This window comes from Struthio camelus, chromosome 4 (genome assembly GCF_040807025.1).
Source record: "Struthio camelus isolate bStrCam1 chromosome 4, bStrCam1.hap1, whole genome shotgun sequence".
NCBI classification, from domain to species: domain Eukaryota; kingdom Metazoa; phylum Chordata; class Aves; order Struthioniformes; family Struthionidae; genus Struthio; species Struthio camelus.
In genome coordinates, this window is record NC_090945.1 from 1,743,379 (window position 1) to 1,769,505 (window position 26,127).

The 26,127-nt window shown below is 50.5% G+C and overlaps 1 protein-coding gene across 22 annotated transcripts in view; it reads right to left on the minus strand.

Moving 5' to 3' along the window:
* ADGRL3 (adhesion G protein-coupled receptor L3) overlaps positions 1 to 24,963 on the minus strand; it is a 439,175-nt gene extending 414,212 nt beyond the window's left edge. For 12 of the 22 annotated variants that reach the window (XM_068941083.1, XM_068941072.1, XM_068941071.1 and 9 more), the window contains exon 1: positions 24,000 to 24,194. The gene's annotated coding sequence lies outside the window, so the exon portion shown is untranslated. Of the gene's footprint in view, positions 1 to 23,999; positions 24,196 to 24,918 lie in introns of those variants that run through there. The other 10 variants (XM_068941074.1, XM_068941060.1, XM_068941070.1 and 7 more) reach the window with 4 other exon arrangements.
* Positions 24,964 to 26,127: the final 1,164 nt, after the last annotated feature.

Here is a 26,127-nt window from a genome sequence, read left to right on the forward strand (position 1 = left end):
TTGCTCCCGTTCATGCAGGCTCTGCAGTAAAGCTTGCGATACAACATGAGAGCCTCGATTCCTTACAGCAATCGCATCACTGACGTCATCTTTAACACGCTTAAAGCGTTAGCTTGCATCCCAACACGGTACCAGAGTTACGGGCAGTCCACCTGCAAGGGAAAGCGGTCCTGAGCCCGTTGTTTAAGTAATTTATGGCCAACTCCATGAAATAAAAACGGCCCTCAGAGTAAACAATGTGAGCAGATTTCACATTAGCTGGCTTGAAACGGGGTGAAAAAAAGACATGGTTGCTATCCACGCGAGCTGTAAAACACTTGCGCTCAGGGGGCTGGAGAACCGGGTGGAAGGGGGTTATCTTTCCACTCATTTCGCACCCATTTCATCAGACCAGTTTTGTATGCGTTTCATACACGCTAACGGTCCAGCGTTTTGTGCCAGCTCTGCTCCAAGATCTTAACAGGTAATTTAGCAAGCGCACGGAAATGAATGAATCGCACAGCAGAGCTTTTTCCTCCCTGCAGGTGTGAAGAGATGGAAAATCTAAGTATTTTTTAGTGAATGGACATACGAAAGCACTGAATTAGTATCCTTCTCTCACAGGCTCTTCTCAGGGAAGACGGGGAACCCCGAACGACGATTTTTGAGGATTTCCAGGAAAGCCATTCAGATCTCAGAGAAGCACGATGCCAGCTGCAGGCACAGGACCCAGCTGCAGATGCAGCCTCCTCCTCCTCCTCCTCTGCGCTTGCCTTCAGGGATTTCCTCAACTGTCGTCAAAAACGCGAGTGGCAAACGAGCTGTCCTAGCAACTACATTTCTGGCAAGAACTCAGAAGGGCCAATCCTCTTGGTATTTGCACCCGCGATGGGAACCAAAGAGCTGCCGGACTCCATCAGACCCAAGCCCACCGCAGGTCCGCGTGATGTCCCCAGGAACAGGTGCTTCGATGAAGATGCCTTGGATCGAGAGCAACCCAACGTTAACCAGTCCTACCACCATTTTCCTTTGGCTCCTATCACGACCGTCTGGGCAAAGGAGGCCGAAATATTCCTAATGAGTTAGCAGAGATGAGCGCTACACAGAAGATGTTTTCCTTTGCTGTGCCTGGCAGGTGTTCCATGGGAAAGATACAGAAATACTGAATGTACTTTAATGGCAATAGGAAGCATCTCAAGAGGACTGGCACAGGAAAGCTGCCAAGCTTCTCTGTTAAGAGATTTCATCTTCTTTCTTTCTGTCTATTTTAAGACAATTTCAGTGACCTTACTTACCAGAGAGTATGCTGCATTTCAATTAATTTTTACAGCATTATAATTAATATTTTGGTGTCTGCTGGAAAGCATGCTGAGCTGCGTAAAACCCACATGTGCGGCAAAAGGACAAGTGCTATTATCGAGACGGAAGGAGGAAGACGAGAGACCTCGACTGTCCCATCCAGGGCAGAGAGAGGTGCCCCATTTGCAAGACTGCTCTGGTCAGAGTCAAAATACCAAGACTTGGAAAAAGGTCCATGTTTGTTCCCCACTAAGTCACCCGGGACCGGTAAGGTGGCAATACTATTAGTTAGACGGTCTGCCCTGCGACCGCACTTCTGTGGCAACCTCTGTGGTTGTCCAGGGTCTGCAGAGGCGATATGCTTTTTACAGCTGAAATTCGTGATAAAACAAAAAGTTTTTATTTAAAAAGAAAAAAAACCACACCTCTGAACAACGCAACAGCAAGTAACTTCTGCTTCAGGAAATTCTGGCAACGTTACACCTCCCGAGCACAGCAGCGAACGTTCGTTTTAATCATCTAAAGCTTCGCAGCCGATTATGGCTCTACCCGTTGGATGCTGTGCAGGTAAAGCGCCACCAGCTCGCTAGAGACTTCTGCAAACAACTCACCCCCGGTCTGTAACGGGCCCTAAATCAGGGGGAAAACGAGGGGAGGCCGCACAGCGGAGAAGGGCGAGGGAACCCTTCACCGGGCAGCAGAGCGCGGTCTCTCCCACGAAAGGCAGGCGGTGGTTCAGCTCAGTTTCGTGCCAGGTTTGCAAAGCCCACGGCCCTACGGGGAAGGCGGGCATCCGAAAGAGCGCGTCCTGGACTTCGTGCGACCAGGGTTGGGGCCCGGTCCTCAGTCACACTAGAAATACCACAGACGCACTGGAGATCTAGAGGTCAGAAGCTCAATTGGCACAAACACGCGAAGGCCCGCCGCGGTTTGATGGGACTGCCCTGCTGCGCTGTGGCTGAAGAGCTGCACGCCCAGAGCTGCTAAAGAAATAGGGGCTGAGCGCTTAGAAAGGCCACACAGCACCTAATCGGCAAGGGGAAAAGAAAGCCCTTGCTTCCTCTTAACTATTGATGTTCCAGAAAATCGTAAGAGTTTAAGGTTGCTTTTTTTTTTTTTGCACTGTGCCATAGTTTTTTTTAAAAAAAAAAAAAAACACCCAACAACAAGACCCTGACAGCACATCTGAAATTGGAATTTCTCTTCCAGAACAGCCTTAAAGGCATCATTAAAAAACAAAGCTACACATCTACTCTTTGAAATGAGATAACCACATATTCCCATAAAGGGGAAAAAAAAAAAAAAAAGAAAGAAAAGCACTGCAAGTCACTTACGTTCATGGCAAACTTATTTGATGCTGTTGACTCTGGGCTTTAATCACTTCCAACAGCAACCAAGAGCCACTTCCAGGAGAATCCACATCTCAGTTTTAGAGCTCTCCTTCCTTATGCCGTTTACACCGCTACTTGACATAGGAAGAAGAAACAAAACATTTCGAGCGCTACCTTTCCGAAGCGGCTCGCCAGCGAGCCGCCACGCAGAGCGAGCAAGCCTCGAAAACGCCTCCTGCAGGGGAAGTCGCGGATTAGGGACGAGCCCCAGAAACCCTCATGCAACCAAATTCAAGCAACGATCCCCAAAGATGGGGAAGCAGAGCGGGGAAGACCCACCGCGCGCAGACGTGATTCCCGGCGAGCACCTTAAACGTGCCCTCGGTTACTCTGATCCAAAACTGCACTTTCCCTACTGCCAAACTGCACAATTCTGATGGGTTCACAGCACTTCGAAACGCTTGCCACCACAAGGATAGCTCGTGAGGGGTTCGTAACCCCTCGCCGCCGGCTGATTAGCACCTATATTTGGTGCAGGCAGGGTACAACCAGTCCAAAAACTGGGTGTATGTGGTGAGAGATGAAGGAAAAGGAGGTGATAAACAAGGTGTCTCCATAAGCGGGGGAGAACCACCGGTCCTGTCTTGGTTGTGAGGGTGCCGCTCTCCCGAGCTGGAGCAGGACCATGAGCTGGAGCACTCGGAAAGGTCCAAGGAGCAGCGACGCTCACCAGGAGCTCGGGCTGTACCTTCTCCCTCCCTCCGAGATCAGTCAGATGGGCTGCTGAAGGAAAAACTAGCTTGCATCTCCAAGAGCAAAAGGCAACAGCAAGAGAGAAGAGCCTCCAAGCAGTCATCACCGCACCGCTTCCTTAAAAGCCAACTTAAAAATACAGAGGGGAAAAAAAAGAGAAAGAAGGGCAATGCTGGCCCCAGGATGGTAGCATTGATCCTGCCGTGGTGGGGTGGGAGGGGGCAAGGTCGATTCTTCATATTTTCATCTCTCCTCACGTGAAACGATCTAGGCCGCCGCTTTCTCCTGGTTCAGTGACCTTTCGGGAGTAACGGAGAAGTAACGGCCCTGAAGGCTCTTCCGCAGTACTACAACTCCCATCGAAAACCCCTGCTTTACAATTCACTAAACAACGTGTTTACCCGCATGCTGACTACATATGTTGTACCGAGATGTCACAGCAGATTACTCGCTAATTACAGCTGGAAAACCCCAAGTAATTACCGCAGACTCTTTTCCCTCCTTCAGAAGAGGTTAGAGGCAGACATTTCCATGACAAATAATCATGCCTAGCTGTGGCGGCTGCAAGCAAAAAAGGTCTCCTCGTATTTGGAGACGTGTCATTAAGTAATCGATTTTTTTTTTTTTTTTTAAAAACACGCTAGAAACCTGTGGACGTACCAGAAACGTGTATGTTGAGAAGAAGAAAAAAAAACCAAACCAAAACAAAAATAGACTTACTGTTAAGGAGCAAGTCCATTCAGGCCAAGGAAATAAAATAAATAAATAAGTAAATAAATAAAATCGTTTGCTAACGTTTTATCTGATCTTTCAGGCTGATAAAAAACTTCTGCTGCCGAATGAAGAAAATCATATTACTAGAGCTGATATCCATCAGAATACTTTGAGCTGCTTTTAACTGCATTTAAATCGATAACCCCGCCACCGTGGTTAGTTTTATTGAATTGCACATTGAAATGATATTATTTCAATTACGCTATGATCACAGCATTACGCTCTGCTCTGAGCCGTACTCATTCAGCTGGGAGGTGCGACGTAGCAGCGCTTCGTTTGACAGACCAGACGCACCACAGCTTTTAACGGCTGTTTTTTCTCCTTATTTAAGGGCAAGGATTGTGGGGAATAACCGTTTCGAAAAGGGAGGGTCCAAACTGCAACAAATAGGGCAAAGAACAGAATTAGCTTTTTTTCCCCCCCCCCCTCCTCCCCAAGCTATGAAAAACAGCTTCGCTGGCAATCAGCGGCGCACTCTGCCCATCCACTGTGCAAAGTCCGTCAATTCAAGACGCTGCTGCACATTTGCACGCTGCCGACAGCTAGACCTTAATTTTTAACTGACACGCTCACCCTCTAGGATCTGCGCAGACTTAATGAATGCCTACGGGGAAGGACACCAAACCAAGCCAAGACCACCTCCACCACCGGCGAGGTGGTGCAGATACCTAACGAGGTGAGGGGGACAGCCCCCCACCACGTACACCCTGGCCTTGCACACACGGGCGTAGCGTCACCATACAGCCGTTCCCTAACTTCCCCTGAAGCGGGGCTCCAAACCCTCCCAACGTCACACGCTGCAGTGAGGTCTTCTCGCGAAACGCCATTCGCGTCCGCGCACGCTGTTGCGGCCTAGCCAAGAAACTATTACCACTTCACAGCCTTCAAACCAAGAGCATCAGTGTGTGGCAATTAGATATATTAAGTTCTGTTAGGCCAACAAAACTTGCGATTTAACTCACAGAACGCATAGCAATAATTTGTACGTAATTTTTCCATCAGCAATTAATCCACTAGACTTCACGCGCTGATCACGATACTTGCAGGTTTCGCTTTCCCAGGAAAACATTAGAGACACGCAGGAAAGCGCCAAGTTACAACGCTACCTATAATTTCATTCTACTTGCTGCCAAGCTGAGCTTGGGTCTTTTGCTATGCGTACAAATGCTAATTACAGCTCAACACTAATGCTAATCCTGACATCTGCTAATTAAAAGATCACATCTTCTGCAGAGTCAGCAGTGCTATTCAAATGAAAACATTAATCAGTTTAAAATTAAAAAAAAAAATCAATCAACAAAGCAGAAATTTTAGTCCTTGGTTCAATTAATATCAAAGTGCAAACCGGGAGTACTCAAGAGCAAGCGTCAGTATCTGCACGTTCTCTCAGACCGTCTGATCCTTTCACTAAAGAGGGAATTTTTCAGCACCGATTTCTCTGTTCTCAATGACTGTCCACTTTCCCTCTTATTCCGAACACTCCTCCTTTAATCCTCATCTCACTCTAATCACAGGACCTTTGAAATCCAAGCAGAGCCCTAACTGACGTCTCGGGATATAACCGACAGCTCACCGCAGCAGGCACACTGATCAACACGTGCAAACGCAAACAGCCAAGATGTCCCACTTCGTTTAAGCTTTAGAGCAGAGCCCTCCCCTTACGCCCGCGCCTCCAGGCTCAGACCCTCACGGGCAATTGCACACTCATTTACGTTCTTCACCATCAGCCCTTGGGGAGGATACTCCAGAATCGCTCCCCGTTTAATCACCCACGTTGGGCAGGGAGGAAAGAGCAAAAGAAGCATATTAAGAATTATTAAGAATATTAAGAATTATTATTAAATAATAAGCCTCTATTGCAAAGCAAATCCAGCGCGAAAACCCACCGCTAACTTCCGAGTGCGGGTGCCTCTGCTCTGTCTTCTCCCTTGTTATTTTGACCACCAGTGGAAAAAATCCTGCTCAAGACAGAGGGGTCTGCCACGAAAGCAGGCTGTCCTCTGCCAGATGACTTCGGGGCACTGACGCTCTGGGTTAACTTTCTTCCACGGTAGGCGTGAATTTGGACGAGGAGCCTGCACTGCTCCATCCCAGAGGGATGGGTTTGCACTGCCGGATGAAGGAGGAGGTGGAGGTGTTGCAATAGCTACGTCTTGACCCATCCGTAGCTCCGAGGGGCACAAAGTCCTTGCATAAGCTAAGCAGGCAAGGAGCACTGCCGGTATCCCTCCCAGCACGGATGTGGAACTGCCCCTGGACACCGGGGACAGGGGTTACGCTTAAAGGGTCGTCTTCTTCCAGCCGGCTTACTCCAATTTCCATGGAGGCAAGAAGGAACCGGTAGTAACTGGAAATTTTGACTGCAGAGAACATGGAAGGCCTACCAAGGACCACAACTTGCTATGGAGCCTCCTTTAAGGAAACAGGAATAACCACATCCTACTTGCTATATGCCAGAAGGGCATCTATTGGCAGCACGCGAGACGTGGAAAGCTGCCTCAAACAACAACCAAAATCCCAGGAAACAAATTGACTTGTCCTAGCGGAGCGATTCCCCCACAGCCTCCCGAAAGAAAGAAACAAACGCCAGCAAAATAGCAAAAGTCCATCAACTACAGCAAACGCAAAGCCAGCGTTGGGCCAGTATCAAAACAAGGCTCTCGGCTCATTTCGCGTGCTACCGTTCAAAATTTGTGCGAAATATTTTGCATTTACTCTTTTGCTGCAGCATAACAGAGAGACCCATTTGCGTTTGCCATACCTGTTAATATTTTTATTTAATAAGGAAACTACAAATCACGTTTACTGCCTTTTTAACAATGCTAATACGAAAACGCTCTTTTCCTGTGAGGTGCCAAGGTTTCTTTCCTTCATGTTCTCAGCTATAGCCCTGGACGTTGTTTTAATGCAATTGTCATCTTACTTGCACTTTAAAATTTCCACTCCCGGGAAGTCTTACCCTGTAATAGATCTATGGCTAATAATACATTGTGGCCAGTTATAAATGAGTCATGTTGATAAAAGGTCTAACAAAGTTACCAGTATCATTCCGTAATGCACAAGCAATGTTACCAACTCTGATTTAAATAGAATAGGCAATTCAATCAAGGAAGAAATGTGACAGAGCCTTCCTACTGCACAGGAATCTTAAATCATTAATGAAGCTAAGAATTTAATGTATGCAAATTAAATTATATATGCATATTTCAGCGGACTAAAAGTTTATGTGCATACTTTACCCAGGAATCTGTCTTGTGATACGATTAGAAAGAAGCGGCGACAATTTAGATTTTTTATTACTTTGGACTGTAAAGCCCTCATATAATTTATGTTCGCTTAAAAAGGTACAAAAATCCATCGATTAAAGCCAGGCTTCGGAAGGTATAAATAGCCTGCAGCCCTGTTGAAGGTGCGGGAAGCGCTGCCGAAGAGCATCATCCGAGGAGCAGGTCTCACCAGCCTTCAACCACGGGGAAGGTTTCCCCAGTCCCGGCGTAAAGCAGGCCCAGCACAAACATCTCCCCCAAAATAAGTGCCAAAACTGTGTCGCGTCCTGATATACCACCCCGACGCTTCCTCCCGTTAAGCCCTTCGCCGGGAGGGTCTCGCGCTGTTAAACCGATACAGACCACGCTTCCGTTGCCACGTGCAAAGCATCTGCTCAGTGCGTCCGCCCAAGCGCTTTTGTCGAATTAAAACCTTGCCCGTTGGCACCTCTTCCCTTTATCGTTTCTCTCCAGGCAATCACCAAACCACACAGGATCTAATGACCCAATTAAAACGTTTCCGAATGCTGACGGCATTTACAACGCCGGCTTTCAACCCAACTAATGGCGAATGAAGGTTAACAACTAGTAATTATCATCCTCCTTTTAATATCTTTTTTTTTTTTTTTTTTTAAAAAAGGGAGTGGAAAAAATGGAAAATAAACTGCTGCAAGGAAAGAATAAACAGCTGCTACTCCTGAACAGCGCTGAGCACACCACTAACACCGTTCTCAACGCTACGGAAGCTAGAGAGACCAGATTTAAAAAAATTCAAGGTGTTCTGATAGTAGGAACCTTGGAGACGGCACACAGCCAGCATTTCAGCTTAATAAATAAATAAATAAATAAAAAGATACCTGTAGAAAAAGCTAGCAGAGCATTACCTTTTGAAGAGACCATTGGGTAGCGCGAAACCATCCCCTTACGTCCCGGGACCGCAGAGCCCGGCCAATTCTTGTGAAGGAACAAGGACAGCCAGCAAACATGTTTCGCGTTCCTGCTGAAGCCTGACACCTTTCTGTGGTTTTTTTGTTTGTTTGTCTGTTTTGGGTTTTTTTTTTTTTTCGCACCAACAGCCAAGGAACATTTCCGGCGCCGATCAACCTTACGGAAGACGGATGTGGCAAACGCCACCCCATCTAACGCGCGAGACACCTCTTTGACCACCGTTCATCCAAGCAAGCATCGTTCACGCGCAGGTAAAACTCCTCAGCCGCCTAAGTCAAGGGCTACGGTTTCGGGGTAACGTAGAGTAACTTAACTGCAATCTCAGGAACTTCCTCCAGATCTTTTCCACGCCCGGCTTAGAATTAGTGCTGCCTATAGACCATCCTGCTATTGCTCCCCGCTCGCCTATGTATGCCTAGCGGTCCCCACGCCCCAATTTTTCTAATGGAACTGCAAATTAACACGCTCTCCAAAAAAAAAAAAAAGGCAAAAAATAAACCTTAAAAAGATTAACACTACAGAAGTCAGCACAGCTCTAGGAACAGTCGGCGCTAACAGCTGCTGCAAAACTAGAGGGAACACAAGCCCACACGAAAATAGCATCTCAGATCCGGGCAATGAGTAACAGGCTCGCGAAGCCACATTCGGAGAGGGACGTCGGCGCTCGGACCGAACCGTTCACCCGTGTCCTTCAGCAGGAAACGCTGCTCTGCGCGGGCCGCTCGCGCCCTGCTCGGCCTCGGTCTGCTCCTTCCTACAGAGGCAGGCGCTGAGGCTGGACGGGCTGGGACCCTCCACGCGCAACCGGCTCCGACCGGAGAAGGCACTTCCTTCACCAGAAACCCCAAGGAGAATATTTTAAAACACCTGAACCGGAACTGCTCATTTTCAGCAAAGGTAGCTGCTTTTTTTTTTTTTTTTGGGAACATTATTTTTTTTTTGGGGGGGGGGGGGGGGCTGTTTGAGGCAATGAGTCATACCACGTCCTTTATCGGCTCTAACCCCGCGTAGCTTGCCTTCGATTTTTTAATTTGATCTGACAATTATGACCGTAAAGCACAAATTGAATTTTTAAACCACCCCCCGAAGTAAATACTCAGCAACATCTGCTTTGTTTTCATTGCGCGTTTAAAACTTACTCAGAGCAAGAGCAGTTGTGAACATCCCCCCCCCCCCCCGCACCATCAGCCGAGATTCTGCATTCAAATCCTTCTATCTGCTCTCCTTTTATTCAGGAAAAAAGCTAAAATAGGCAAGCTTTTTCTCCCCCCCCCCACCTCCGCGTTACTCCTAATGTAAAAACGGCGTAAGTCCTCCAACGCGGACGCAAACCACGGCGCCCCACCAAGCACGGCTTGCACCGCGCAGGTCTGCACGCGCCAAGCACAAGGAGGCCCCTGCGCTCGCTTTGCCCGCGGTCTGCCGCAGGCACCGCATGCGCGCTCCTACAAACCACAGGTCTCCAGCCGATCCCCAAACCAAGGGCTGTCCAAGGATTCAGTCAAAAAAAAAAAAAAAAAAAAAAAAATTAAACCCAACAGCGCGGAGAAGAACCTGGTACCAAATGATTAGGAAGCGGGTGAGTGAGTTTAGCACTACATATCCACAATTCATATATATATATATATATGTATGTATATATATCTCCTCGCATGCACCAAGAGGACACAGCTCATTCGGGAAACAGCCCTGAAGAGACCAGAAGACGCGGGGGCCCCCGCTGCTCTTTGCTCCCACATCCCGTCCCTTCGCCTCTGCCTCGCCCGCGGCCGCGGCTCCGCCGCCCGTCTTGTGCTAGCGCGGAGAAGAGGAAGAAACAGAAGAGAGACGAGGCGGGAGCTGCGAGGTCTGCGCTGTGGTCCAGGGAGTAAGCCGTGCCGTTTTAACCAGTTCTCCCCGGCTTGCGCCATCCGGCTGTACAAGAACCGGCTGCAAACCAGCCGCGAGTCCAAGACACAGCCCAGCGACAAACCAAACGCAGACCTTGGGACCAGAGGTCTGCTGCAGCCACAGAAACAGATGGCAAAACTAAAGGTCTGGGCCGGTAAGGGGGGAGAACGGGGAGAGCGGCCGTGAACCTGCACGCCACCGAGACGTCCGCCGAGCTGCAGCTCTCGCTCAAGTGACCATCCAAGAAAGCAGAGCGGGGGGGGGGGGGGGAATATTTTGGAGTTTTATGAAGAAAAAGTCCAGTAGGATTTGTAGGCACCATAAGGCACGCAGATTTAAAGTTTCAGACTTTGAAAGAGGGGAAAAAAAAAAAAAGGAGGGCAAAGATAGTATTCCTCAGGCTGGCAGATGCCCACACATCGCCCGGCATCAGGGGCGGACGTAGCCTTCGGGAAACAACCACGGGGTACCAAAGCACGGGATGGGAGTCCCACCCTCAACGCGCAGAGCTGCACAGGGGCTTCACGGCTCACGAAAAAGCAAGCGAGCCGTTGTCAGCCGTCCAAGTTGCACCACACTCGTATACAGCTTTGCAATATTTTGAGGTGCGTGCCTTACACCCATTCGACTCCTGCCCCTCAGTCTTTTAGCAAGCAAGAGCTGCTTCTGGGTACGCAAAGACCACAGGCCGTGTCAGTTTGTCCCGATACGCTTTGACATTTTGCAGCTATTTGCCGGGATCAGCTTTGCTGCGTTAGGTAGCAGCTTATCACGCAGATGCAAATTTAAATTGGAAACGCTCTGCGAGCCAAAGGGAGTCATTTCCTGGGGGGGGATTCACTTCCACTAAATTAAGGTTATCTGCAATGCAAATGTCTATCTGCATTTGCCACCTCAGGCTCCCTTTACAGTCAGTGGAGAGAAAAAAGCGTTTCAGGGTGCAACTCATTTTAACCGCCCGCATGAGAAGTGCCTCAGAAGCGCCTGCCTCTTCCCATGAACTGGGGGGCCAAGTTAGATGACAGCTCTCAGACAGACGTCTCTGGCCAGACGAACCAAGCCGACCTCATCCCTCTGCTCTGAAAAAAACAAACCAAAAAAAAAAAAAAAACACACCACCAAACCAAACCACTAACCCCACAGCAGAAATGAGGTGCAGAATAAAATTATAAAAATGCCAATTAGCTAAACGAACGAGCCAGAGCAACGCCTGCTTCCTGCATGTCAGATTTCAGCCTGGCAATAAAAGCTTTTTAATGAGTACATTAACTGTTTCAGGTTTAGTAGCCAGCAGCCTCCAGCAGTGACCGGCCAAGCACCCAACGCGGCCCCGCCACCACGGCACGGTCACGCTCCGCGTGGGGAGGAGCGACTCAAGGACTGTCCGCACGCCAGGAAAGCGGACAAGACAGCTCGCCAGGAAGCTCCTCAATACATTCAGGCAAGTTGGTTCAGTAATTTCAGGGAGAAGGGGGGAAAAAAAAAAAAGATAAACTTGCGAGAAGGCTGTACTCATCCAAAAGCAACCAGCAGAAGCTCCAGCAAGCCAGAGGCAAGGTTAGACGCAGAAGGAACCCGAGCGCTCGCCAACACAAACAACAAAGTAGCAGCACCCAATATCATCCACCCCAAGTAAAAAAAAAATAATAATAATCATCAACTTAACAACAATACCAATTTCTCATCTTTGTTCCTGGACTACCCAGCCGATAACAGCCGTTATTTCTGCATCGGCAACAATTTCCAGGATGTTTCAGCAGCTGACGGGCATCATGATTTTGCTGAAGTCATGGTGCACGCATGCCTTTCTGCTGTTCACGTGTCAATACTGCTGGCACCTGCAGGCGAAGGCCCTGTTAATCTTAAGTAATAACTCATGAGCTTCACCTCCCGTCCGCAGAGAGTCGGTACGAGATGAAGAGCTCAAATCCAAGGCCGCTTTGGCATTTTTTCCTGCAGCCCTTCTAACGCTGGAATTTGAGTGAAACCTTGCTGCCTGGCGTTACTACGGTATTATTACATGCATTAGGTAGACGAAAACCTGTTGCTCAGCAATCCCCGCACCAAATTCACCTCCTTAGCTAAAGCCTACATTCTCGAAAAGCGTCTGATGGTGCATTCGACCTCGCCGTGCCTCTCAAGCAGCCGCCCCAGCTGGTGAAAGCCTGGGCCTCTCCGCTTTTAGCTTCTTCTCACAGCAAACACAGATTTACTTTTGGAGGCCAGGAAAGCGACCCGGCATTAGGCTTTCTAAAGGAAACTTCAGTTTCCCCACATCGTTTAGCAGTGCCGCGAGTCACCACTAAATTACTTCTCGTACGTACCCTCGTCCAGCTCTACACCGAACGAAGCAGAGGTCTGCAAGACTCTTCAAGCACATTTACTCCAGCACTTCCGAGACAAACAGTGCGAAAACTCTCGTTCAGATCTCAATTAATGGCTATTTTCAATTAGATACCCAAACTCTATACCCAAAAGACTGTACCAGCAACAACCGGCCTGAACCAACACAGCATTTTTTAAGGAAAACAAACACGGACAACCCACACAAGCAAACCTCTGCTGGTCTCCGTCTAAGCGGGCAAACTAAGGACCTTCCCATATCACTTGGAAGGTCTCAGAGAAATGGCCAAAGTCCGGTTTATAAGGTAAAGGCAGCTTCTCCTCAGTTCAAAAGAGGAAACTGACTCTTCTTTATATGCTTACCTGACAAGAGCAGGATAAAGAGCAGGAAAAAAAAAGAAAAAAAATTAAAAAGCAACATGGAAAATTGTGAAAACTGTATTTCATTGGCCCGATACCCTAAAACGCTAATAGGGTAAGAAACCACATGCAAGGAGGGGAGAGGGAGAGAAAAGGCAAAAGGGAAGACAGAAAACGCCCCTTCCCTTCATCTTTCTCCATCAGCACCTGCCGAGAACTTGCTGCGATGATGCAATATCGCCGCCTACTCTGGCCACAACGCAGGTATCGCAAGGCGCCACGAGGGGCTGAAGCTGTGGCTCCCAGCACATCCTCCCAGATGTGGGAGCACCGCGCCAGCTGTTTACACCTCCGTAGCAAAGCCACTGATCTAAGGCAAACAAAGCGGCGCTCCCGACTGCTATCACTGTGGTCGTCCAGCCCACGCTGGCGACCGACGTCCTCTTCCTCAAGAGGACTCTCGGTCAGAGTTCAGAAACGCATCACCACCAACTTAGCTCGCTGGCCACAACCTACGAGGTTAATTAGGCCAATTTGGTTCTACAGAAAAATCAGACGGCAAGTAGACTTCAGTCTGCTGCATTTTCCCTCCTCATCTCATCGACTGACTTCTAATTCAAACGGAGCATACCGACACCGTTACTTTTTCTGGTGGGCTGTGCTTTAGCGTGCAAGTATGTCTCCTATGCAGGATCTCACTTTTTTTTTTTTTTTTTGCTTTGTTTCGCTTTTTTTTTTTTTTTTTAAAAAAAAGGCTGGATCGTCACCAAGTTTCCACGCCGGTACCTACCCAGAGGAAGAGACTGGCGTCCAGCTGTAGAGCTATGAAAGAGCCCCTTAAAACGCGCGCAATGACCTTCTCCTGTGAACTACATGCACGCCAACTGCCTTTGGTCGGTACGAGATGAAGAGCTCAAATCCAAGGCCGCTTTGGCAATTTTTTCCTGCAGCCCTTCTAACGCTGGAATTTGAGTGAAACCTTGCTGCCTGTCTTTGCTGGCGTCTTACCCTGACCCACGGAAGCACCAGCTTTGCTTTTTACCCCTGGAAGGCCAAATCACTTCATCACCATCTAACCTGATGGAAAGCGGGCTGCTGCACGACGCAGGGGAGCACCGGGGGCAGGCGGGGACTGATCAAAACGCAGCAGGGGCGCTCCGGGACTCCTTGCATTCAAAAAGCAAACTTTCTCTATATATTTAAAACAAACAAACGAAGAAAAAACAAAAAATGCACACACAGAGACTTTCAGGCATTGGCCCTCTTTCTTCTCGGGGGGGGGAGGGAAAAGAGGCGCACGTTCATGTGTCAATAGCTGAAAATCTGGTGCGGGCTGCACAGTCGATGAAATCTCGTGATAGAGGGTTGGACGTGCACGCGCTCGATACGCCCCAACAACACGCCAGCACGGAGGTCCTGCTCCCGCAGCGTGCAAAGCTTGGCCCAAACACAACTCCAGCGCAGAACCGGACCCCGACTCTGCACAAACCAACATCAAATACAAACATCTGCCGCGACATATTGGCGGGACAGCTTCCTACACACACATCCTCTTCTCATCCCTAGGTACTTGTGCCATCTTCTCCCTCCTATCTCATTGCAGCTCCCTACCCACGACAAAAAGCCCAACCCCAAAAAACACGTTGCACAGCTATCGCACCGTCATCTATTATTCAAGAAAGGTCTCATCGAATAAATGTCTGTTCAGAGGCTCTAAACAAATTTCATTTCTGAACACCACTGTCTGCAGCCCGGCGGGCCATTTCACCAAGATAAGATCGCACATTTAATCAAACGCTTCAAAAAAGAAATACACACTGAGTTTGCTTAATAACGTCAAATAATAAAAGTGCAGCATTGGCAGCATACTAATTTTTAGTGTTCTTTCTTCTTTGAGGGTTGTCTCAATAGTCAAGGTCAACTGCACATGGGATTTCTTCTAATTAGGGCTTCTGGTAAAGGCTGGACCTGCGTACTCTCACCACTTAGCCACGGTTTTGCCTAAAATAAAGACAACTCTCTTCCATTTTAAATTAAATCACTGCAGTATCCCACCCAAGTGGAGCAGAGAGAACCACGCAACTCTGCTAATTCAACAGAGAACATACAGGAAAGACAACAAAATCCACGTCTTTTGTGGTCAACAAGGAACCACCCACATACATGTCTATGCTACTAAAAAAAAAAAAAAAAAAAAAAGGTGATTTACAGAAAGAAAGATCATGATTATCTACTCGCTGTTTGGCTACAGCTCCTATTGAAGCAAAGCCGAGAGCTATTTGAGTTAGGATTAGGCATGGACCTGGCACCCCTAGGTCAGCATAAGCTTTGCCACTTATTTTATTGCCGTAGGAAGAGGAGGAACCAGCTCAAGACACTGTACCGCCTACATTACAACAGACCAGATTTCCATTATATTCATCAGTAATTTCTTGATTATTTTGTCTACTGAATGTCTAACTTTTTTATTATTATTTTTTGCTTTAAAGTTGCCAGGCTCTATCGCAGAGACTAGTGCCGAGATAGGCTTTGGCCCAAGCAAGCTTGGGCCCTCGGTGGCCCACAGCTCTCCTTCCCATGGACAGGGAGGACTAAACAACAGCTCAAACACAGATGACCTCAAACCCAGGGGAGTTTTGCGCCCAGCCAACCCCCGCGCCTCCCCCACGTCCCTCACTCTCCTTTCCCTTACAGCCCGGCCCAGGGCTACGCGGGAAGAGCGAGTGATTGAGCGCTAGCACGCTGGAGAAGACAACCCACCACCCGCTCTTCCCAAAGCTGGAGGGAGACAGCAAGGTCATGCCTAGATATATTCCCTCCCGACATTTCTCCCTGCACAGGTACAATTCTCCTGTTGCACTTCCTTTCCAAAATCAGCGCTATGCAGAGAAGGGTCCCCCACTCCTGCGGTGGAAACGCATGACGTAAGACTTTTTTGAAAGACTTCTTCCGGGTGGCGACCTACTTAGCAAGATCCATATAGTGCTTTACAATTGTAATTGGCAGTCACTCGTCAAAAGGGCACAAGCTATCGCTCCATGCACTGCGGCCGCTGTGTTTCAAATACCCATCAGAATGAATTTTGCAGAGACTCGCACCGTATTGGTGTTACGCCTACTAAAGCGGCGCTTGCGAAAAATAAATAAAAAATAAAAAAAGGAGAGTGAGCAAGGGGGGGGGGGGGGGAAGACTCCACACACCTGCATCTATTACAGATAATCCAAACTGACATTTTCTTGAAGAAGTCAGTGCTATGGGATTTGAAAGCGCAGTAGTCGCATCATAATTTCCCTTGGAAGGAAGCGGCACAGGTACGCCACGCTTCCAGCTGATTACGGGCCCTGATTGCAACATCCGAAACCTGAAGGAGTAACAGTCTGGCTCACACGCACCACCCTAACAAGGCCGAGCTGCGGTACAACGTCCCGTTGAGCGACCGGCGGCACGTGGGAAGCGGCGACGGGTCTTCTTCGGACGGCCCCAGGGCATGACTGCGGACCACTTGTGCATGCCTCCACGTAGCCCTGCTGTATAAAGCGATTCAGGGCAACGTCCAACAACACTTTCGTTACTAAAAAGAGAGAAGAAGAAAAAGAAAAAAAATGCCAAAAAAAAGAAAACCTACACGCGGAACAGATGCAAAAGGACATCCAGATTAAAGCGGCAAATAAGGATTTATATTACGCGGATGATGTTTCGGGACACAAAACCTTTAGCAGGAGAAGAAAAACAAAACCAAAAAAAAAAAACAAACCCCAAAACCACCCCACACGCTGAAGCGAGCGACACGAATTCACACCACGCTGCAACGGCGACGCGGCGGTCAGTAACACACACACACTAGCACCAAACCAGCAGGAAGGGAAAGGAAGGAGCGAAGGCGACCTTCGCAACCCTCCTCAACTCTACCCAACGGTGACATCTATTCATTGAGATGGGCCCTTTTTTCGGCCCCCCCTCCCCAAGCAGTCTTTGGAAAGGCTTTAAGAGACGGAAGAAGGAGGAAGGTTGGAGAAAGACACAACATCTTCCCCATCCCACCCCAAGAAAGCTATTGCAAAGCTCCTGGCAGGGGTGAGCTGTCCAGGGAAGGCGTTTTGGTGTTCAGGGTGACCCACCCAGGCAGAACATCAAGACCTGGGCTCTGGGCCCTCCCCTGCTCTCCCAGGCCGAGGTTGAAACGCCGGGTTTGCACGCCCGCCCCGAAGAGCGGCGCGCACCGGGCTTGCACACAGCCGTGCGAGCCCATCGGGCGCAACGGGCTGAGGGGGGGGGCCTCCCGCTTCAGGGGCATCCGAAGCGAACAAACACACCAAAAAAAAAGAAAAAAAATCCCACCCCAAGTGCACCCGCCACGCACGGCCCCGTGGTGCAGCCCTCCCCGCTTTACACCCAGCTGTAAAGCTCACGTTGCTGCATTCTGCGCGAAGCAAAGGGGCACGTAAAAGTACGCAATTACGTATTCATGCTATTTCCAGATATATCTATCTGTATCTACTCTAAGCTAAGAGAAACGCAGCTTACAGGTTGCTCAGCCTCTCGGTCGGGCTTTGCCACTTAGGCTCAACTCTCTGCTGCGGCAGCGACGCCGCTGAAAGCTTGGCCAGAGCATTTATCGGGGGCACGCAGCGATCCCTCGCCCGAGGGGAGATTTTACCATCATCGGGAAAGCCGTGCACATGACCTCCGCATAAGGCCTGTGCATAAGGCATGGTGTTGGTTTTTTTTTTTTTTTTGGTCCATCACTGTTATCTACATCTCCAAGACTTGAAAAAAAAAAAAAGCAGCAGGACATCAAGGAGGAGAGAAATCCGTTCTCATCAACAGCACTTAAAACAAGAACTACACGCACGCTCCACGTCTGTACCCAATATGGTAGTCATATATAAAAGTTATATATAATATATATATATATGTGTATATATACACATATATGTGTGTGTATATATATATAAAAAAACTAATATATAAAACTAATGCATATATTATATAACTATTGTAATAGTTTATATCGATAAACCAGTATTTATATACATAAGCTATTGTAATATATGAAAGCCCTAAGACGTTGCATTAGTCAGAAAGTTGCTATCCCCCCAGTTTCACCCAGTATCCTCACGCCCGTAACTAGATCCTTGCAGAGTGGGAAAGGCTAAAAGTGCCAATAGAGAAGGGACTTATTGCAAAAAACTCGTACGCGTTGCGCGTGACGACTGTTGCAAGTGAGCTGCTTGTCACGGGTTCATTCCACTTAGAGCTTTTCCAAAGGTGTCGGGTTTAGACCCAAACTCTCCTCGCTGTCCAACAACACCGAAACCTTTACGCAGGACGTTACAGAGCAGCGATTCACGATTACGTTTTTAAGCACCGCTCACGCCAAAAGCTCGTTTTAACTTGACATGATGGTAAGGAAACACTGCCACTTTGCATTTATGACGTTTCACCCCAAGTTTTGGAAATGCAGAGTTCCCCTGCAAAGTTTAAAACCAGCCACTTGGCTCCTCACCCCGTATAACTCAATGCACCCGCCAGGAAATCTGTAAAACTATTCCAATTAATAGCAGCAAAGGTATGAACCCATCTATTCAAAATGTAATTAAAAAAAAAAAAACCAAAAACCCACCGCGCAGAGGTTCCCTGTCAGGTATCTGCTGCAATGGATCACAGCTCTGCTACGCTGCAGCAGCAGGTTGGAGCATTAGCATCTATAACCATTAAAATACTTCCTACCTGTTTACTCACATGCTGATTACAGTGCTTATTTGGGGGGGGGGGGGAAGCGTGAGGCCATATGTTGATAAGATGCTTGGTAAAAGTTTATCACTATGAGGCATTTCAGTGAAATGCATAATTTGATATCATCTAATTTTGACAGCTTCCAAACACCTCTCTGCTTCCTTTGGAACGATACCCGTTTCACAGCTCTTGAAACTGAAAGATCTCAAGTCTGAGATGAAAATGTCTCAGTTCTGTTGAGTCTGTGTGCACAAAGAGATTTTAGAAGCATGCACGGACTTCAAGGTTTTGTTTGTGGTTCCCCCCCTCCCCGCCCCCCGACGTACGCAGCTTCGTCCAGTCTGAAATATCACCTCTGGCAAAGATCTTACAACACCATTAGTAGGAATGCGATGCGTGAGAACGTTTTCGAAAAAGATACCGCACCCAGGGTTATCGAGCATCAGCCCCTGTCAGTCGGGATTGGGGAAGACTCATTTCTCCCTCTTTACAAGTCATTAGTTGCATTTGAGGGGGGGGGGGGAGGGAAAGGGACAAACAAAAACCATGCACGGAACCACTCGCTCACCAACCAAGACCTGCAGAGGAGATAAATTGCGATGGGTTTCAACAGCACAACAATACGCCCCGCCGACCGCAGGTTGGGACAGGGTGCCCTTTCCGTCCCAAGGCTCTGCCATGACGTACCTCGAAACGCCCCGCTTAGTGCAGATTCCTCCTCTCTCCTCCCCGGCACGTGAAGCACCTCCCATCGCAGCCCAGGGACGCGCTCCATCCACCACAGTGGGAACCTGATCACAGCTACAGCGACCCCTCCCTGGCACAAGAGCATGCCCGAAGCAGCATAAATTGGGGATTAAAAAAGTATTTTAAATTGGAAAGTGTTTTCGCTCTCATTTTTCTGCGGGGGAAAACAGAGGTTTCAGATAGGCTAGGGAAAAAAAATCCCATGTCAAGCACTGCTTAATAAGTTAAAAAAAAAAAAAAAGAAATAGTGGTCCAGAACAAAATTAAGTTTTTATTGCCTGAAAGGCAATTTTCCTTCCTGCAGCTACAAACGCTTGGTGCAACGACTGATAAGCGCCTCTGACTTGCAGCCAAAAATCAGAAGGCTCTTTGAAAAGACCGCTGAAGAAAAACCCATAGCATACACACTGGGCCCATTCCTTCACCAAATTCGCCGGCTATCTCAGTTCAGCCACTTCCATCCCCAAAGCACCTTCTGCAGCAATCAGTCTCTACCCCACTTCATTACTCCGCAGAGGAGCGCCCCTGCGCTTCCCCAGGAACGGGGACTACGTGTAGCCTGAAGTTGCCATTTCCGCAGCCCTCTACAGGAACTGCATCCCAGGGGCACGTGTTCGTTAGGGAAGACGACAACGGAAATCGAGGCGTCTTCGGACCAGCCACCTTTAAAAGGATGCACGCGCGGACCCAGGCCACGCACGCGTTTCAGACCCTGCAGCGCAGGCATTTCCTAGTCAGTAGTGACAAGGAAGCATTGCACCGCAGACTGGGAGGCTAAAAGCAGGCGATGGGATAACGTCCTAGATAGGCTCGCATCACCGATTATGAGTAGGAGGTGGTTTCCCTGTCACTGAAGTAGCCAAGAATTAGAAGCGGATGCTTAAGAAGCAAGCTCCTCCTCTTGTACTTCAGCAGCCTTGCGTCGAGACGCTCCTACTGCCTTAGGACAACGAGGATGCTATCAGAGAGTGCTGGAGGCTCTCAGCAACTACAAGAACTAGAAAATACGTACACGCATGCCAAACAGGGATTAAGGAGCCGGAGTGCAGATGCTGGCAGAGCCCCACGAAGGTAGCCACGACTCCAGGAGGTGACACGGTCATAGGACAGCATGCCACATTGCTTTTCCTGGGACAGTTTCAGTTTGTTAAGCACCCTGGGCAAAATGAACTGTTAGAAGCAGCGCGTTTCCTAGCTCTCCATACTGCCGACGTCTGAAAGCACTTCCTACAGGTATAGCGCAGACTGCAGGACAAGTATATGCGCAACATTTGGGGCCATGCTGCGTTTCTGGTATTCACGCTCTAGCTGTTGGACACCTGCTGAAGGAGAAAGGGACCTCCAGTAAAGTCTCTTGAGAGCTTCAGCGCTCCTCAGGAATAACCCACCACGATACACTGCCCATCGTCACAAGTGGCAGGGCAAAACTTCTTTACTTTGCCGGGCTGTGTAGGTTTCGCAGCATCCTCCCAAGCAACGTATAATATTAATCCTGCCTAGATCTCTGAGCGGTATCCTCATCACCTCTCCAGATGAAATCCTTGAGTTGTTTTTTTTTTTCAAGTCTGTCTTGTTAAGATGCTCAAAGCATATGATCTTTGGTCAAAAAAAAAAAAACAAAAACAAAAAACAAAAAATAACCACACCTCCAATCCCAGCAGAGAGCTCTTCCTGCAACCACCAAGTGACACAATATAAAAAAAAAAAAAAAAGTTTAAGGGATAAAAAGCAAAGTGCCCATCCTTGATGCTTTAGCTTTTCTGTGATCCACGCTCGCTCCCTGAAATGCATCTCCTTCGTCTCTCTTCAGCCCTTCCTTCACAGCGTACACCACGCGTGGAACAGTTCTCTAGTCGATATACAGCAGTCCCACCACTATCCAAGTTTATAGCAACAAATCAAAAACCCCTCTTGCCAGGACTGCATTCGCCTGTGCGCCTCCCGCGTACTTGCACCGAGGAGGCACGCACTCATGCTCTGAAAGTGAAAAATCCCCATCGCAGCAGCATACCGCCACGAGGACCAACGTTAAAGGCCACGCGTGTTCATCTCAAGGGCCGGCCAATAATTCACTCTACCGGCCTTTAAATCTTGATCCTTGTTTTCTAGAGCGCCTGCTTCCATGACTCTTGAAGAGTCATGGAAACAAAGGATGCATCCAGTCGAACACCGGCAGCTGGGTAGCTTCACACGGCACATCGGCTAACGGATTAAGAAGGAAGAGGGCCGGGTCAGGAGAACGCGGCAGACGACAGCCAAACGGCAGGCCTTCGTCTCAAGGTAGGCTCCCGCGCCGCGCGCGTCATCGCCAACGTGACCCCGGCTCCCGCGGCCATCCCAACCCGCGCGCCGCCGCCGGCCGCCGAAGGACCCGGCCTCGGGGCGAGAAGGGGCCCGCGGGGGCTCTCAGGCACGCCGCCCAACGCCGAAGCCCCCCACTCCTGCTTCGTCGGACAGGACGCCCGAGCGTCCTACAGCCTCGCGGCGTTTTTACGGTGATCAATACATAGCTTGCTTGCTCGGAGATTAAATGTAAAAATTAAGCAGATCGTCTCCTAACAGCTCCCGGAAGAAAAAGAGGACGACGGGGGGAGAGAAAGAAAAAAAAAAAAATCACATTTTAAAGAATAATAAAACCATGTGGAACTCATGGGCCAATATCAGCTTTGTAACAACTTTGGTTCTCCCGAAACGCACACACGTACACCCCCCCCGCCGGGATCCGCATCACCCCACTCCTTATTTTGCTCCCAGCTATAACACAACGGTTACTTTCCGGTAAACCAAGCGAAATCAGGCCGAAGTGCCCATGAGGGGCACCAGCGCAGCAGCAGCTTCACCCACAACAAGGGGATTAGGTGACTTCTGCTCACGCTGCGGCTACTGCAATTCGAGACCGGTTGTTTCACCTCAAGAAAAACACTGCTTTCCGACAGACCCCCCCCCCCGCCCCCAGGCCTGAACTTTGTCACCCAACATCCAGACCGATACATAGATTTTCCTCTTTTCCTGTTCTGGTATTCTTAAGTGACAAGTGCAGATTTTTTGACAGCAGCCTCTTTAACCTGTAACACCTGGTTTACCCCATAAAACTCTGTGGAAGGATTTTTTTTTTTTTTTGGCTTTTAATTATTGTTTCCCCCCCCCTCCCCTAATGAATACACAGTAGAAGCCTGTTCACATCGCGAACCCCGGGGAAATTATGACAAACGAGCTCTACAAAACACACACCGCTACTCAACGCCAAGCGACCAGGGTTGTTGGCTGCACTCTAACGGACAGCGTTGCAAAATGGAAGTGGAATTTCTTTCTTTTTAACTTCAGTGAGGTTTTGTGGGTGTTTTCTTTCTTTTTTTTTTCTTTCTTTTTTTTTTTTTTTGAAAACCTCGCTATAAGGCTCTGGAATAATCACTGCCACAACACAGCAAGAAACTAGCAGGACCCCCCCCTTGCCCGCTGCGTATCGAGACACGGATGGCATTTTCACCCCTTTTTGAATCTCACGCTCCTCCTAAGCGGCTTGTTGGCTGCAACCAAGGCTGGGAGAGTGGAAATGTGCTGATACCTCCTAACGAGTAACCTCAACAGCAAAGTAAATACAAACGGCATCGGTCCTTTCGGCTAAAAGCTACGAATGCTACAGGCGCACAACAGTCCTCTTTTGTTGCTGTTTGTTAAGACAACTTGCATACAACCCCCCCCCCCCCACCACCAACCCCTCCAAAAAAAGGACCGAGGAAAGCACCACACGCCTCTCAAGAAAGCCACAGCCAGACAGAGCAGCTCCTTTTCCACCTTGCAATGCCGCCTGCAAAAACAGACATCGGTGTATCTATAGGGGAAAGGGTGGGGGTGGGAAAAAAAAAAAACCCAAAAAACCCACAAAACCCCCAGTGAAACGGATCCCGAGGGCTACGCTGTTCCTAGAGGCAACTCGGGACGTAAGCCTGCTGCCCAGAGCCAGCCCTTGAAGGTAACCGCGGCGGTACCCAGGCCGCATTCCCGGGGCGCCGCACCTACTACATCTTCAGCAGGCAGAGGAGCGGGCTCCGTCTGTCCGTCCGTCCGTCGGGGCAGCGGGGAAGGGCTGCTGCCCGCGGCCCCCTCCGAGCGGCGATCGCGCAGCCTTTGCCGCCGCGTCCCCAAGTTAAAAAACGGGCGCAGGAGGGGCGGCAAAAAAATAATAAGCAAATAAACCCCGAGCTCCAACTGAACAAAATAATAAAAAAAAAGAAAAAGGGGAGGGGGGGGGGCAATGCAGCCCTGACGCTCTATTTATTTATTTATTTTTTTTAAATAAAAAATAAAGACCAACAACCCTCGCAACGCCTGCACAGCCTGAACTACGCCTCTTCCCCCGCCGCTGCACGGAGGAGCCCGCGGAGCATCCGCGGCTCTCGGCTCGGGCACCGCGCCCCGGCGGCCTCATCGGAATAAAATAAAATAAATAAAATAAAGCAGCGGCGAGAAGGAGAAGACCCACAGCCGGGGGGGTTGGTTGGTTTTGGGGGGGGGGGGGGGTGTCTCGGCCGCCTCCCACCCTAGACAGCCTGGCGGCATCTCCCCGCGTTACCTGGGCGAGCGAGAGCGCATATCCGTGCGGGAGGCGAGGCGATGCGGGCGCGGTGCAGGCTCCGCCGGCGTCAGCTGCGGCCGGTCCCCATCGGCTCCTCAACAACCTGCGGCCGCCACCATCCAGCCATGGAAAAACCCAGAGAGGCGCGGGGAAAGGGGGTGGGTTGGGGTTGGGGAAGCAGCGGGGCCACAGGACCGCAGCCGAGGAGGGGGAAAGGGAGGGGGGGGGGGAAATAATAAAATAAAATAAAGGGCGGGGGGAGGGGGGATGGCGGGGAGGTGGGGGAGAAAGGGGGAGGGAGACGTCCAACCGAGGAAGGAAAAAAATAAAAAATAAAAAAAAAAATTTAAATTTTAAAAAAATACGAATTCAGGAAGCAGAGGTCCGTCCTGCGCTGCCTGCCGGGGTGGAGGGGGGTGCGCGGGGTTGGGGGGCGGGCGGGGGGGGGGGAGGCGCCCGCGGCCCCGCGCTCCGGCTCTGCCTCCGCCCCGCGCGGGCAACTTCGGAGCGCGGCTCCGGCTACGGCTCCGGCTCCGGCTCCGCGGCCGGCGCCGCCGCACCGCCGGCGCGCTTAAAATGCGGCAGAGTCATCGCTGCCTGCTTGCTGCTGCTGCTGCTGCTGCTGGGGAAGAAACGCCGCTGCCGGAGAGACCACCAAAAAAAAAAAAAAAAAATCTTCCACCATCCCCCCCCCCTTTTTTTTTTTTTTTTTGGATTCTCTCCTCCCGCTCTGCACATCCGCGGGGTAGGGGGGGAACACACAAAGGCGCCGAGCGCCCCCCCCCTCCCCGCCGCCACGGATATATGCCTCCCGCCCCGCGGTGCCTAATAGCGGCCGCGTGGAGGGGAGGGGGGGTAGCGGGGGACCCCCCCCCCACGGCCGCGCGCGCACACACACACACACACGCACACGCACAGCACACGCAGGCCCGCGGAGGCGGCGCTGCTGCTGCTGCCCTGCCCGCCGCGCGGAGCCGGGCGGGCGGCGAGAGAGACAGAGAGAGAGCCGAGGGGCGGGGGAAGGAGGCGAGAGAGGGCCCGGATCTGGGTTGCGCGGACGCGGGCTCCACCTAGCAGCCGGCCGCCGCCGCCGCCGCCGCCGCCGCCGCCGCCGCCGCCGCCGCCGCCGCCGCCGCCGCCGCCGCCGCCGCCGCCGCCGCCGCCGCCGTACGGGCCCCCGCGGCCCCAACCCGCCCCGCGCCTCAATGGGCTGCCGCCTCCTGATTGGTCGGCCCCGGCAGCCAACCGCAGCCCGCCCTCCCGGCGTAGAACGTTGCCTCGCACCTCCACGGGTTGCCGCCTCCTCATTGGCCGGCCCCGGCAGCCAACCGCAGCCCGCCCTCCCGGCGTAGAACGTTGCCTCGCACCTCCACGGGTTGCCGCCTCCTCATTGGCCGGCCCCGGCAGCCAACCGCAGCCCGCCCTCCCGGCGTAGAACGTTGCCTCGCACCTCCACGGCTTCCCGCCTCCTCATTGGCCGGCCCCGGCAGCCAACCGCAGCCCGCCCTCCCGGCGTAGAACCTGTCCCCGCTGCTTTGCCACCTCCTGATTGGCCGCCTTGCCGCCATGCGTCCCCTGCGGAGCAGGCCATCGCAGCCCGCCCGCCGGGCGCAGTCCCCCCCCCCACCCACTGCCCCAGCCTGGGGTTCTCGTTGTGTCGCCCCCCCTCCCAGCAGCCGGCCCTACCGGGCCGAGCCCCCTTCCCCGTCCACGGGGGCGGAGGAGGGACGGCACCCAAAAACCTACGGGGAACCCGCGTTTCGCCGGCCCAGGGGGGCCAACGGGGCGTCCAGTGCGAGTTGCAATGAGCTCATCAGGTTCTGTTTTACGTTGCAGCGTAAGCGCTTGTTCCAAAATCTCAGCCAAGGGGCCGCCGGAAATAAAGGTGCGTGGTTAAAGCACGGTGAATATTCGTCTCCCAGACTGTGTTGCCTGCCGGCTTTCGTTTTTTTCAGAGCGAAGGATCCAAACTGAACCACGCTCTTTCAGAAAACCAAAAAAGGAAGAAGAAGAAGAAAAAGCAGTAGAAGAAGAAGAAGCAGTAGAAGAAGAAGAAGAAGCAGTAGAAGAAGAAGAAAAAGAAGAAGCAGTAGAAGAAGAGGAAGAGAAAGCAGTAGAAGAAGAA